This window comes from Hyperolius riggenbachi, chromosome 10 (assembly GCF_040937935.1).
Source record: "Hyperolius riggenbachi isolate aHypRig1 chromosome 10, aHypRig1.pri, whole genome shotgun sequence".
In the NCBI taxonomy this organism is placed as follows: Eukaryota; Metazoa; Chordata; class Amphibia; order Anura; family Hyperoliidae; genus Hyperolius; species Hyperolius riggenbachi.
This window is the reverse complement of record NC_090655.1, coordinates 205929868-205942321: the sequence shown is the minus strand read 5'-3', so window position 1 is coordinate 205942321 and position 12454 is coordinate 205929868. Positions and strand designations below refer to the sequence as shown.

The window sequence follows — 12454 nt, the reverse complement described above, 5'->3', positions numbered from 1 at the left end:
AACTATGGTGCAAAAAGTGAATTTTCCCATTTTCAAGCATCTCTGACTTTTCTGACCCCCTGTCATGTTTCATGAGGGGCTAGAATTCCAGGATAGTATAAATCCCCCCCCCAAATGACCCCATTTTGGAAAGAAGACATCCCAAAGTATTCACTGAGAGGCATAGTGAGTTCATAGAAGATATTATTTTGTCACAAGTAAGCGGAAAATGATACTTTGTGACCAAAAAAAAAAAAAAAAAAAGTTTCCATTTCTTCTAACTTGCGACAAAAAAAAATGAAATCTGCCACGGACTCACCATGCCCCTCTCTGAATACCTTGAAGTGTCTACTTTGCAAAATGGGGTCATTTGTGGGATGTGTTTACTGTCCTCGCATTTTGGGGGTGCTAATTTGTAAACACCCCTGTAAAGCCTAAAGGTGCTCATTGGACTTTGGGCCCCTTTGCGCAGTTAGGCTGCAAAAAAGTGCCAAACATTTGGTATTGCCGTACTCAGTAGAAGTAGTATAATGTGTTTTGGGGTGTATTTTTACACATACCGATGCTGGGTGGGAGAAATATCTCTGTAAATGACAATTTTTTTTATTTTTTTTACACACAATTGTCCATTTACAGAGATCTTTCTCCCACTCAGCATGGGTATGTGTAAAAATACACCCCAAAACACATTATACTACTTCTCCTGAGTACGGCGATACCACATGTGTGGCACTTTTTTGCACCCTAACTACGCTAAGGGGCCCAAAGTCCAATGAGTACCTTTAGGATTTCACAGGTCATTTTGAGAAATTTCGTTTCAAGACTACTCCTCACGGTTTAGGGCCCCTAAAATGCCAGGACAGTATAGGAACCAGGGCCGGCCCGCTCATGAGGCGGGGTGAAACTTTTGCCTCAGGCGGCAAATTTCTAGGGGCGGCATCCGCCCGTCGGAGGGTGCGGGGAGCCGGCCGCCCAGCTGGAGGGGTAGCGGGCAGGACGGGGGTATTGGGCCTAGCGGCGGGGAGGGGGGTCAGACCCCCCCCCTCCATCGCCTGGGTCCCCATCCTCCGCTCCCCTCCAGCCTTAAATACATCCGAACTAGCGCAACTCGTAAGAGGCAGTGGGCGGAGTTGGGCGAACAGTGTTCGCCACTGTTCGGGTTCTGCAGAACATCACCCTGTTCGGGTGATGTTCGAGTTCGGCCGAACACCTGACGGTGCTCGGCCAAACCGTTCGGCCATATGGCCGAACTAAGAGCGCATGGCCGAACGTTCCCCGAACGTTCGGCTAGCGCTGTGATTGGCCGAACGGGTCACGTGGTTCGGACCCGAACGCGCTCTGATTGGCCGAACTGTCACGTGGTTCGGGTAAATAAATACCCGAACCACGTCATATCTCCGCCATTTGTCTGTGGGTTTAGCTTTGGGTAGGCAGGCAGGGTAGTTCGCGCTCCAGCCACGCTAGCCAGGGTCCCCCCCAGTCATTGTGTGTCACTGCTGGGAACAGTAGTACACCGCTCGTTCAGCCACACTATATAGCATTCTGTGTACTGTTCTGTGTCTGCTGGGAACAGTGGTACACCGCTCGTTCAGCCACACTATATAGCATTCTGTGTACTGTTCTGTGTCTGCTGGGAACAGTGGTACACCGCTCGTTCAGCCACACTATATAGCATTCTGTGTACTGTTCTGTGTCTGCTGGGAACAGTAGTACACCGCTCGTTCAGCCACACTATATAGCATTCTGTGTACTGTTCTGTGTCTGCTGGGAACAGTAGTACACCGCTCGTTCAGCCACACTATATAGCATTCTGTGTACTGTTCTGTGTCTGCTGGGAACAGTAGTACACCGCTCGTTCAGCCACACTATATAGCATTCTGTGTACTGTTCTGTGTCTGCTGGGAATAGTGGTACACCGCTCGTTCAGCCACACTATATAGCATTCTGTGTACTGTTCTGTGTCTGCTGGGAACAGTAGTACACCGCTCGTTCAGCCACACTATATAGCATTCTGTGTACTGTTCTGTGTCTGCTGGGAACAGTAGTACACCGCTCGTTCAGCCACACTATATAGCATTCTGTGTACTGTTCTGTGTCTGCTGGGAACAGTAGTACACCGCTCGTTCAGCCACACTATATAGCATTCTGTGTACTGTTCTGTGTCTGCTGGGAACAGTAGTACACCGCTCGTTCAGCCACACTATATAGCATTCTGTGTACTGTTCTGTGTCTGCTGGGAATAGTGGTACACCGCTCGTTCAGCCACACTATATAGCATTCTGTGTACTGTTCTGTGTCTGCTGGGAACAGTAGTACACCGCTCGTTCAGCCACACTATATAGCATTCTGTGTACTGTTCTGTGTCTGCTGGGAACAGTAGTACACCGCTCGTTCAGCCACACTATATAGCATTCTGTGTACTGTTCTGTGTCTGCTGGGAATAGTGGTACACCGCTCGTTCAGCCACACTATATAGCATTCTGTGTACTGTTCTGTGTCTGCTGGGAACAGTGGTACACCGCTCGTTCAGCCACACTATATAGCATTCTGTGTACTGTTCTGTGTCTGCTGGGAACAGTGGTACACCGCTCGTTCAGCCACACTATATAGCATTCTGTGTACTGTTCTGTGTCTGCTGGGAACAGTAGTACACCGCTCGTTCAGCCACACTATATAGCATTCTGTGTACTGTTCTGTGTCTGCTGGGAACAGTAGTACACCGCTCGTTCAGCCACACTATATAGCATTCTGTGTACTGTTCTGTGTCTGCTGGGAACAGTAGTACACCGCTCGTTCAGCCACACTATATAGCATTCTGTGTACTGTTCTGTGTCTGCTGGGAATAGTGGTACACCGCTCGTTCAGCCACACTATATAGCATTCTGTGTACTGTTCTGTGTCTGCTGGGAATAGTGGTACACCGCTCGTTCGCCACTGTATAGCATTGTGCTCTGTGTCGCTGCTGGGAATAGTGGTACACCGCTCACCCGTCACTGTATAGCATTGTGCTCTGTGTCGCTGCTGGGAATAGTGGTACACCGCTCACCCGTCACTGTATAGCATTGTGCTCTGTGTCGCTGCTGGGAATAGTGGTACTGTATAGCATTTCTGTACTGCCACTGTACTGCTGCCAGTCAGCGTGTACTGTAAGGATAAGTGAAATGAGGAAGAAATCCGGTGAAAGAGGGAGGGGCAAGGGAAGAGGTGTTTCCCCTGACGGTTCACGTACAGGCCACAGGGGAGCACCCAAGAAAACCCACTCAATACCGCCCATGTTGTCCAGGACAACAACCCTCACAAATCCAAAAGAACAGGACCAGATAATTACTTGGATGACCTCTCAAGCGTCCAGCAGTGGGTTAAGCAGCACCAGCACATCACGCACGAGGTCCGAGTCCTCAGCCAGTTACAAGGAGCCAGTGGGCACAAAGCTGACACAACCGGCAGCGACACCACGCACACAACTGCCAGATAACCAGTCCGATGAATTACCTCAGGACACAATGGGGTATTCGCAGGAGCTATTCCCAGCCCAACAAACTTCCACCTTTCAAAGGTCAATGGAGGAACAGCCAGAAATGTTGTGCCTGGATTCACAACCGTTAACTGTGGGAAATGCACCGCGCACTGAAATACAAGGCGAGTCCGAAGAGGACTCGGAAACCCAAATCCCAGAGCAATTTGGGCAGGAGGGGTTGCAATTGCAGGAGGTCGGCCGACAAGATCTGGAAGACGACGTTGGAGTGTGCTGCGCAGAGGTTGTTGTGGGGAGCTCTACTCCACGGCGGTGGCCCACAATGACATATGACGAGTTTGAGGAGATGGAAGAGGAGGGTATGGACAATGTGGACAGAGACCCAGATTTTGTTTGTGAACGAGAACATCGCCGTCGTAGCAGCAGCACAGATGAGTCTGTTGAAGAACACACTGCTGCACGAGTTCGCCTTGTGCCACAAGGTAGGCGGCGCGCAATTTCAGGCACCACAAGCGTGGAAGTTCAAGTGAGAGGCAAAAGAGGAGCAAACAGAAATCGCCAGCAAGGAGGCAGGTGCTCCAAAGTCTGGGCTTTCTTTGAAGACTGCACTGAGGATGTTACCATGGCGATTTGCAAGGTGTGCAAGACCCGCCTGAGCAGGGGGAAAAATATTAACAACCTCTCCACCACCAGCATGAGCCGTCACATGCTATCCAAACATCCCACTCTTTGGGCAAACGCGTCAGGACAGGGTACCAGAAACAACACTGCCTCCCTTGGGTTCACCAGACTCACCACCAGACCCGCCTCAGCAGCAGCAGTAGCCCAGCCATTGCGTGGTTCACAACATTCACAAACATCAGACGACGCTGACACTGTCACTTTCCGGAGTAGTGCTCTTGAGGTCTCCCAGTGTTCATCAAACACAACAACCAACAGCCCTTCCGTGTGCAGCGCTACGGTTCAGTTGTCTGTGTCGGAGATGTTTGAGCGCAAGAGGAAATTGCCAGCAAATGACCCCCGGGCCGTGGCAGTAACAGCCAGCATAGCCAAGCTTCTGGCCTGCGAAATGCTGCCATATCGATTGGTGGAGACAAACAGCTTCAAGGGCATGATGTCAGTGGCCATCCCACGTTACGTGGTTCCCGGCCGCTACCACTTTGCACGCTCTGCAGTGCCTGAGTTGCATGAGCACGTGGTCAGCAAAATAACCCGAAGCTTGAAGAATGCCGTTGCCTGCAAGGTTCACCTCACCACTGACACCTGGACGAGTGCGTTCGGCCAGGGTCGATACATCTCCCTTACCGCGCACTGGGTGAACCTTGTGGAGCCTGGCAGCGATTCCTCACCTGCTACGGCACGGGTGTTGCCCACGCCACAAACAGCTGCACCGCCGTCCCTCCCACTGGATAACAGCAGCACCTACCTCTCTGACTCCTTCTCCTCCAACGCATCTCAAAGCTGTACCTCATCCGGAAACGCTAACCCAGCAGCAGTAGGATCGTGGAAGCAGTGCAGCACAGCTGTTGGCATGCGTCAGCAAGCGTTGCTGAAGCTAATCTGCCTTGGGGATAAGCAGCACACAGGGGAGGAAATTTGGAGGGGAATAAAGGAACAGACGGATTTGTGGCTGGCACCGCTGGACCTGAAACCGGGCATGGTTGTGTGTGATAATGGGAGTAATCTCATTCGCGCTTTAAGGTTGGCTAAGCTGACACACATCCCTTGCCTGGCGCACGTGATGAACCTAGTAGTTCAGCGGTTCCTGAGGACATACCCAGGCGTGCCCGATCTGCTGTTGAAGGTGCGTCGAGTGTCCAAACATTGTAGAAATTCCAGTACTGCTTCGGGGGCACTCGCCAAGATGCAGGAGCGCTTCAATCTCCCCCACCATCGCTTGCTGTGTGATGTCCCTACGCGCTGGAATTCTACGCTGCACATGCTAGCCCGCTTTTGCGAGCAGAAGAGTGCAGTGGTCCAGTACATGACGGCGCAGTACCGAGGCGCATCCGGCCAGCTGCCAAGCTTCTGTGGATCCGATTGGGCCAACATGTTGGACCTCTGCCAAGTCCTCCAAAATTTTGAGCAATCCACGTTGCTTGTGAGCAGTGACAACTCTTCAGTCAGCATTACCATACCACTGCTGTGTTTACTGAAGAGGTCGATGTTAAAAATCAAGGAAACAGCTGTCATGATGCAACTGGGGGAATCTGAAGGAGAAAACGATCAGCGTGATGGTACCAACATCAGGCCATCCGCCTCAGGGAACGCTGGCCCCAGCAGCTATGACGAAGAAGAGGAGGAGGAACAGCTGGAGTTGGAGCAGGAATTTCATGCCACCACTGACGAGGGCCAGAGCGGTGCACGTTGGACTTCCACAATTCAACGCGAATGGTCAGCAGAAGCAGACCAGGAGGAAGGTGACGACTATGATGCATCACAACAACTATCACAACGCTCACAAGAGGATGATGAGGATTCTGGTAGGACTCTGGCACACATGGCTCAATTCATGCTAGACTGCATTGAACGTGACCCACGCATTGTGCGCATTCTGGACAACACCAATTACTGGGTTTATACCCTTCTGGATCCACGGTACAAACACAATGTTCCAAAACTGCTTGAAGAAAGAGTCAGACAGGTCAAAATGGAAGAATACCAGCAGGCCCTTGTGGAGACTTTAGAGAGGAGATTGACATCCTCCCCCTCCTCTAGCCAGTTGTACGCAGACAGACTGACTTCCGCAAACCCAGGACGACCAGGAGGGCAGCAAACAACGCAAGCCGCAGCTAGTACCCAAAAGGGAATGGTATCGGCAGTGTCCTTGGAGTGGGAAAATTTTCTGACACCCATGCAGCCGCAGCCCACTGAACAGCAAGCGTGCAGATCCACCTCCAACACCGATCGCCTGGAGAAGATGGTCAAGGACTACATGTCAGATGGCGTAGCTGTGTCGAACCATCCATCTGCACCCTTCAACTATTGGGTATCGAAGCTAGACACCTGGCACGAACTGGCAATGTACGCAATAGAGGTGCTGGCTTGCCCGGCAGCCAGCGTTATGTCGGAACGCTGTTTCAGTGCTGCCGGAGGCATCGTCACAGATCGGCGTATCCGCCTCTCTACAGAAAATGCAGACCGTCTGACTCAAATTAAAATGAATCAATCCTGGATTGGAAATGACTACGCAACACTCCAGGACCCCAACCAAGTAACATGACCAATGAACATCTGGGATGGTGTTGCGTTTCCGGGCCCTGTTTATTGAACCTCTCATCTGTATTACATTTATGACTGCATGGCGGCAAAAAGCATTGCTGCTATATCCGCACGCTTTTTGTCCACATGCAAGGCCTGGGTTGTTGTGTCTCACAAAGCGTGGCCTTCTCCTCCTGCGCCTGCTCCTGTTCCATCACGTCTGCTGCTGCTGGGTTAGCGTTGCCGCGTGGTCCCTGTTTATTGAACCACTTATCTTTATTACATTTATGACTGCATGGCGGTACAAAGCATGCTATCCGCACGCTTCTTGCCCTCATGCAAGGCCTGGGTTGTTGTGTCTCACAAAGCGTGGCCTTCTCCTCCTGCGCCTGCTCCTGTTCCATCACGTCTGCTGCTGCTGGGTTAGCGTTGCCGCGTGGTCCCTGTTTATTGAACCACTTATCTTTATTACATTTATGACTGCATGGCGGTACAAAGCATGCTATCCGCACGCTTCTTGCCCTCATGCAAGGCCTGGGTTGTTGTGTCTCACAAAGCGTGGCCTTCTCCTCCTGCGCCTCCTCCTGTTCCATCACGTCTGCTGCTGCTGGGTTAGCGTTGCCGCGTGGTCCCTGTTTATTGAACCACTTATCTTTATTACATTTATGACTGCATGGCGGTACAAAGCATGCTATCCGCACGCTTCTTGCCCTCATGCAAGGCCTGGGTTGTTGTGTCTCACAAAGCGTGGCCTTCTCCTCCTGCGCCTGCTCCTGTTCCATCACGTCTGCTGCTGCTGGGTTAGCGTTGCCGCGTGGTCCCTGTTTATTGAACCACTTATCTTTATTACATTTATGACTGCATGGCGGTACAAAGCCTGCTATCCGCACGCTTCTTGCCCTCATGCAAGGCCGGGGTTGTTGTGTCTCACAAAGCGTGGCCTTCTTCTCCTCCTGCGCCACCCTCCTCCTGTTCCATCACGTGTGCTGCTGCTGGGTTAGCGTTACCGGTCCCTTTTCCTGGAACCTCTTATATGTATTACATTTATGACTGCATGCCGACAAAAAACATGTTACCTGTGCAAAGAAAACAGACATTTCCCGCATTTAAAAGACAGTTTTCCCTTTGAAACTTTAAAATCGATTTTCTCAAAAACTATAAGCTCTTTTTGCTAATTTTTTTTTCCTCTTGTACCCACTCCCAAGGTGCACATACCCTGTAAATTTGGGGTATGTAGCATGCAAGGAGGCTTTACAAACCACAAAAGTTCGGGTCCCCATTGACTTCCATTATGTTCGGAGTTCGGGTCGAACACCCGAACATCGCGGCCATGTTCGGCCTGTTCGGCCCGAACCCGAACATCTAGATGTTCGCCCAACACTAGCGGGGAGGACTCACCTCTTCCTCGCTCGATCCAGCGTGCGCTCCACTGACGTCACTTCCTGCACGCCGCCCACTGTATTGTAAATGGACGGCGCTGCAGGAAGGGACGTCAGTGGAGCGCACGCTGGATCGAGCGAGGAAGAGGTGAGTCCTCCCCGCCCACTGCCTCTTACGAGTTGCGCTAGTTCGGATGTATTTAAGGCTGGAGGGGAGCGGAGGACGGGGACCCAGGCGAGGGAGGGGGGGTCCGACCCCCCTCCCCACCGCTAGGCCCAAAACCCCCGCCCTGCCCGCTACCCCTCCAGCTCGGCGGCGCCCCCCCCCCAAGGGGGGGGGGGGGGGGCGGCGGCAGCAATAATTTTTTTTAAAATTTGCCTCAGGCGGCAAAAAGTCTAGGGCCGGCCCTGATAGGAACCCCACAAATGACCCCATTTTAGAAAGAAGACACCCCAAGGTATTCCGTTAGTAGTACGGTGAGTTCATAGAAGATTTTATTTTTTTGTCACAAGTTAGCGGAAAATGACACTTTGTGAAAAAAACCAATAAAAATCAATTTCTGCTAACTTGTGACAAAAAATAAAATCTTCTATGAACTCACCGTACTACTAATGGATTTGATGGATAGGAGTGCTAGGGGGGTGACAGGAGGTGATTGATGGGTGTCTCAGGGGGTGGTTAGAGGGGAAAATAGATGCAATCAATGCACTGGGGAGGTGATCGGAAGGGGGTCTGAGGGGGATCTGAGGGTTTGGCCGAGTGATCAGGAGCCCACACGCAATGCACTGGCGAGGTGATCAGGGCTGGGGTCTGAGGGCGTTCTGAGGGTGTGGGCGGGAGATTGAGTGCCCTAGGGGCAGATAGGGGTCTAATCTGATAGGTAGCAGTGACAGGGGGTAATTGATGGGTAATTAGTGGGTGTTTAGGGTAGAGAACAGATGTAAACACTGCACTTGGGAGGTGATCTGATGTCGGATCTGCGGGCGATCTATTGGTGTGGGTGGGTGATCAGATTGCCCGCAAGGGGCAGGTTAGGGGCTGATTGATGGGTGGCAGTGACAGGGGGTGATTGATGGGTGGCAGTGAAAGGGGGTGATTGATGGGTGATTGACAGGTGATTGACAGGTGATCAGTGGGTTATTACAGGGAAGAACAGATGTCAATATTGCACTGGCGAATTGATAAGGGGGGGTCTGAGGGCAATCTGAGCGTGTAGGCGGGTGATTGGGTGCCCGCAAGGGGCAGGTTAGGGTCTGATCTGATGGGTAACAGTGACAGGTGGTGATAGGGGGTGATTGATGGGTGATTGATGGGTAGAGGTGTAGCGAACGGTTCGCCGGCGAACTTCGGGGGTTCGCGTTCGCCTGCACCAGGCGAACTTTTGCGGAAGTTCGATTCACCCCATAATGCACTATGAGGGTCAACTTTGACCCTCTGCATCACAGTCAGCAGGCACATTGTAGCCATTCAGGCTACACTAAGCCCTGGAGCCCCCCCCCCCCCCCTTATATAAGGCAGCCTCCGGCGGCCATTACAGTCATTCGTCTGCCTGCTATTAGACAGACTAGGGAGAGCTGCTGCAGACTTGTTCTTCTAGGGACAGATTAGTTAGGTTCTTGGCTGCTTAGCTTGCTCCTGGCTGATAGTTATTGCTTTTATAGCACCCCTCAATAGCTCTTGTCAGAGCTCATCCTGTACTTTTTTTTTTTCTGTGTGTTAAACTGACACTTTTGTTGCATGCACAGCATTGCTAATTGATAGTGTGTGTGCCACTGCCAGCAGCCCAGCACATTCAGTGACTACCTGTGTGTGTGACAGGGAGCTGCACATTGTACTACCCAGTACTGCATATAACCCAGTACCTGTTGTGTTTTTCTTAACCCACCTCATCACATATACCTAGCGTTGTGTTGAGTGAACCCAGCTCACTGCATCTAACTAGCTGTTGTGTTGAGTGAGAACCCACCTCACTGCATCTTAAGTACCTTTACTGTTCAGTGAACCCAGCTCACTGCATCTAACTACCCAGTACCTGTTGTGTATACTTAACCCACCTCATCACTGCATATACCTAGCGTTGTGTTGAGTGAACCCAGCTCACTGCATCTAACGAGCTGTTGTGTTGAGTGAGAACCCACCTGGCCACCTCACTGCATCTAACTACCTGTTGTGTTGAGTGAGAACCCACCTCACTGCATCTTAAGTACCTTTACTGTTCAGTGAACCCAGCTCACTGCATCTAACTACCCAGTACCTGTTGTGTATACTTAACCCACCTCATCACTGCATATACCTAGCGTTGTGTTGAGTGAACCCAGCTCACTGCATCTAACTACCCAGTACCTGTTGTGTATACTTATCCCACCTCATCTCTGCATATACCTAGCGTTGTGTTGAGTGAACCCAGCTCACTGCATCTAACTAGCTGTTGTGTTGAGTGAGAACCCACCTGGCCACCTCACTGCATCTAACTAGCTGTTGTGTTGAGTGAGAACCCACCTCACTGCATCTTAAGTACCTTTACTGTTCAGTGAACCCAGCTCACTGCATCTAACTACCCAGTACCTGTTGTGTATACTTAACCCACCTCATCACTGCATATACCTAGCGTTGTGTTGAGTGAACCCAGCTCACTGCATCTAACTAGCTGTTGTGTTGAGTGAGAACCCACCTGGCCACCTCACTGCATCTAACTAGCTGTTGTGTTGAGTGAGAACCCACCTCACTGCATCTTAAGTACCTTTACTGTTCAGTGAACCCAGCTCATTGCATCTAACTACCCAGTACCTGTTGTGCATACTTAACCCACCTCATCACTGCATATACCTAGCGTTGTGTTGAGTGAACCCAGCTCACTGCATCTAACTAGCTGTTGTGTTGAGTGAGAACCCACCTGGCCACTTCACTGCATGTAACTACCTGTTGTGTTGAGTGAGAACCCACCTCACTGCATATAGCTAGCATCCCCCCCCGAGATGGACAAAATGGACAAACCAGGTAGAGGTAGAGGCAGACCCAGAGGAAGGCCACCAGGCACCGGCAGGTCTGTGCGAGGTGGTGTTGCTCTGATTTCGTGCGGACCTGCCCCAAAATACAGTGCTCAGAAGAAGGCACGTGCCATCACTTCCCAAAATCGTGAGGAGGTGCTTGAGTATTTAACACAGAACACCTCATCTCCCGCAGCCACCAGCGCTACAACAAGCACCACATCCGCTGCATTTGACACTTCACAGGAGTTATTTGGTGGTGGTGGTGAAATCACTGATTCCCAGCCACTACTGTCACAACAACAAGAAGGTGCAGGTACACCACCTCATACGTCTGAGTTAGGTGGCGATAGTATGGACGTAATGTGTGTGGATGGGGATGATGGTGGACCACCTGAAGTTGGTGCACTTGAGGAGGTGTCTGAGAAAAGCGCAGCTGGGCAGGAGGATTATGATGACGGTTATACGGATACCACATATGTTCCCGGTAGAGGAGATGACCAGGGGGACAGTTCAGAGGAGGAGTCAGAGAGGAGTAGGAGGAGACGACTCCATGATAGAAGCAGAGGGAGCTCGTCCTCAGAAACAGCTGGGGGCAGGGCAGTGTCCGGCGCCATGTATCGCCAGCTATGGCCAGCCAGCACACATGCCCTTCAACGTCAGCTGCTGATGTCACCGTAGCGCCACCACCCTAGGGGGGGCTCAGCGGGTTGGACATTTTTTCACATGTGTGTCTCAGATCGGAGCAAAGCCATCTGTTGTCTCTGCCAGCAAAAATTGAGCCGTGGAAAGGCCAACTCTCACGTAGTGACAAGTGCCTTACGAAGGCACCTGGAGAGAAGGCACAAACAGCTATGGCAAGAACACCTGAGGAAAAGCAGCACCCCTCAAAAGACAAGCCACCCTCCTTCTCCTCTTAATCCTTCAGGTGCATCGTCTTCATCCACTTTCTCCCTTGCACCTTCACAGCCACCCTCCTCCACACCGCCTCTTCCCTTCAGCGGTTCCTTCTCCTCTGCCCACAGCAGTACCCAGCTGTCCGTGAAGGAAGTATTTGAGCGTAAGAAGCAAATGTCTGCCAGTCACCCTCTTGCCCGGTGTCTGACAGCTGGCGTGGCGGAACTATTAGCTCGCCAGCTATTACCATACAAGCTGGTGGAGTCAGAGGCTTTCCGTAAGTTTGTGGCCATTGGTACACCGCAGTGGAAAATACCAGGCCGCAATTATTTTTCACAAAAGGCCATACCCAAACTGTACCGTGCAGTTGAGAGGCAAGTGGTGTCATCTCTGGCACACAGCGTTGGGTCAAGGGTCCACCTGACCACGGATGCCTGGTCTGCCAAGCACGGGCAGGGCCACTACATTACATACACAGCCCATTGGGTCAACCTGGTGACCGATGGCAGCAAGCAGGGAGTACGTGGCTGCGCAG

General features: G+C 51.6%; 1 protein-coding gene across 1 annotated transcript in view; it reads left to right on the top strand.

The window, feature by feature from the left end:
- Nucleotides 1–12454, top strand: part of LOC137536229 (membrane-spanning 4-domains subfamily A member 4D-like) — a 285896-nt gene that overhangs the window by 189013 nt on the left and 84429 nt on the right. The gene's annotated exons all lie outside the window — the stretch shown is intronic.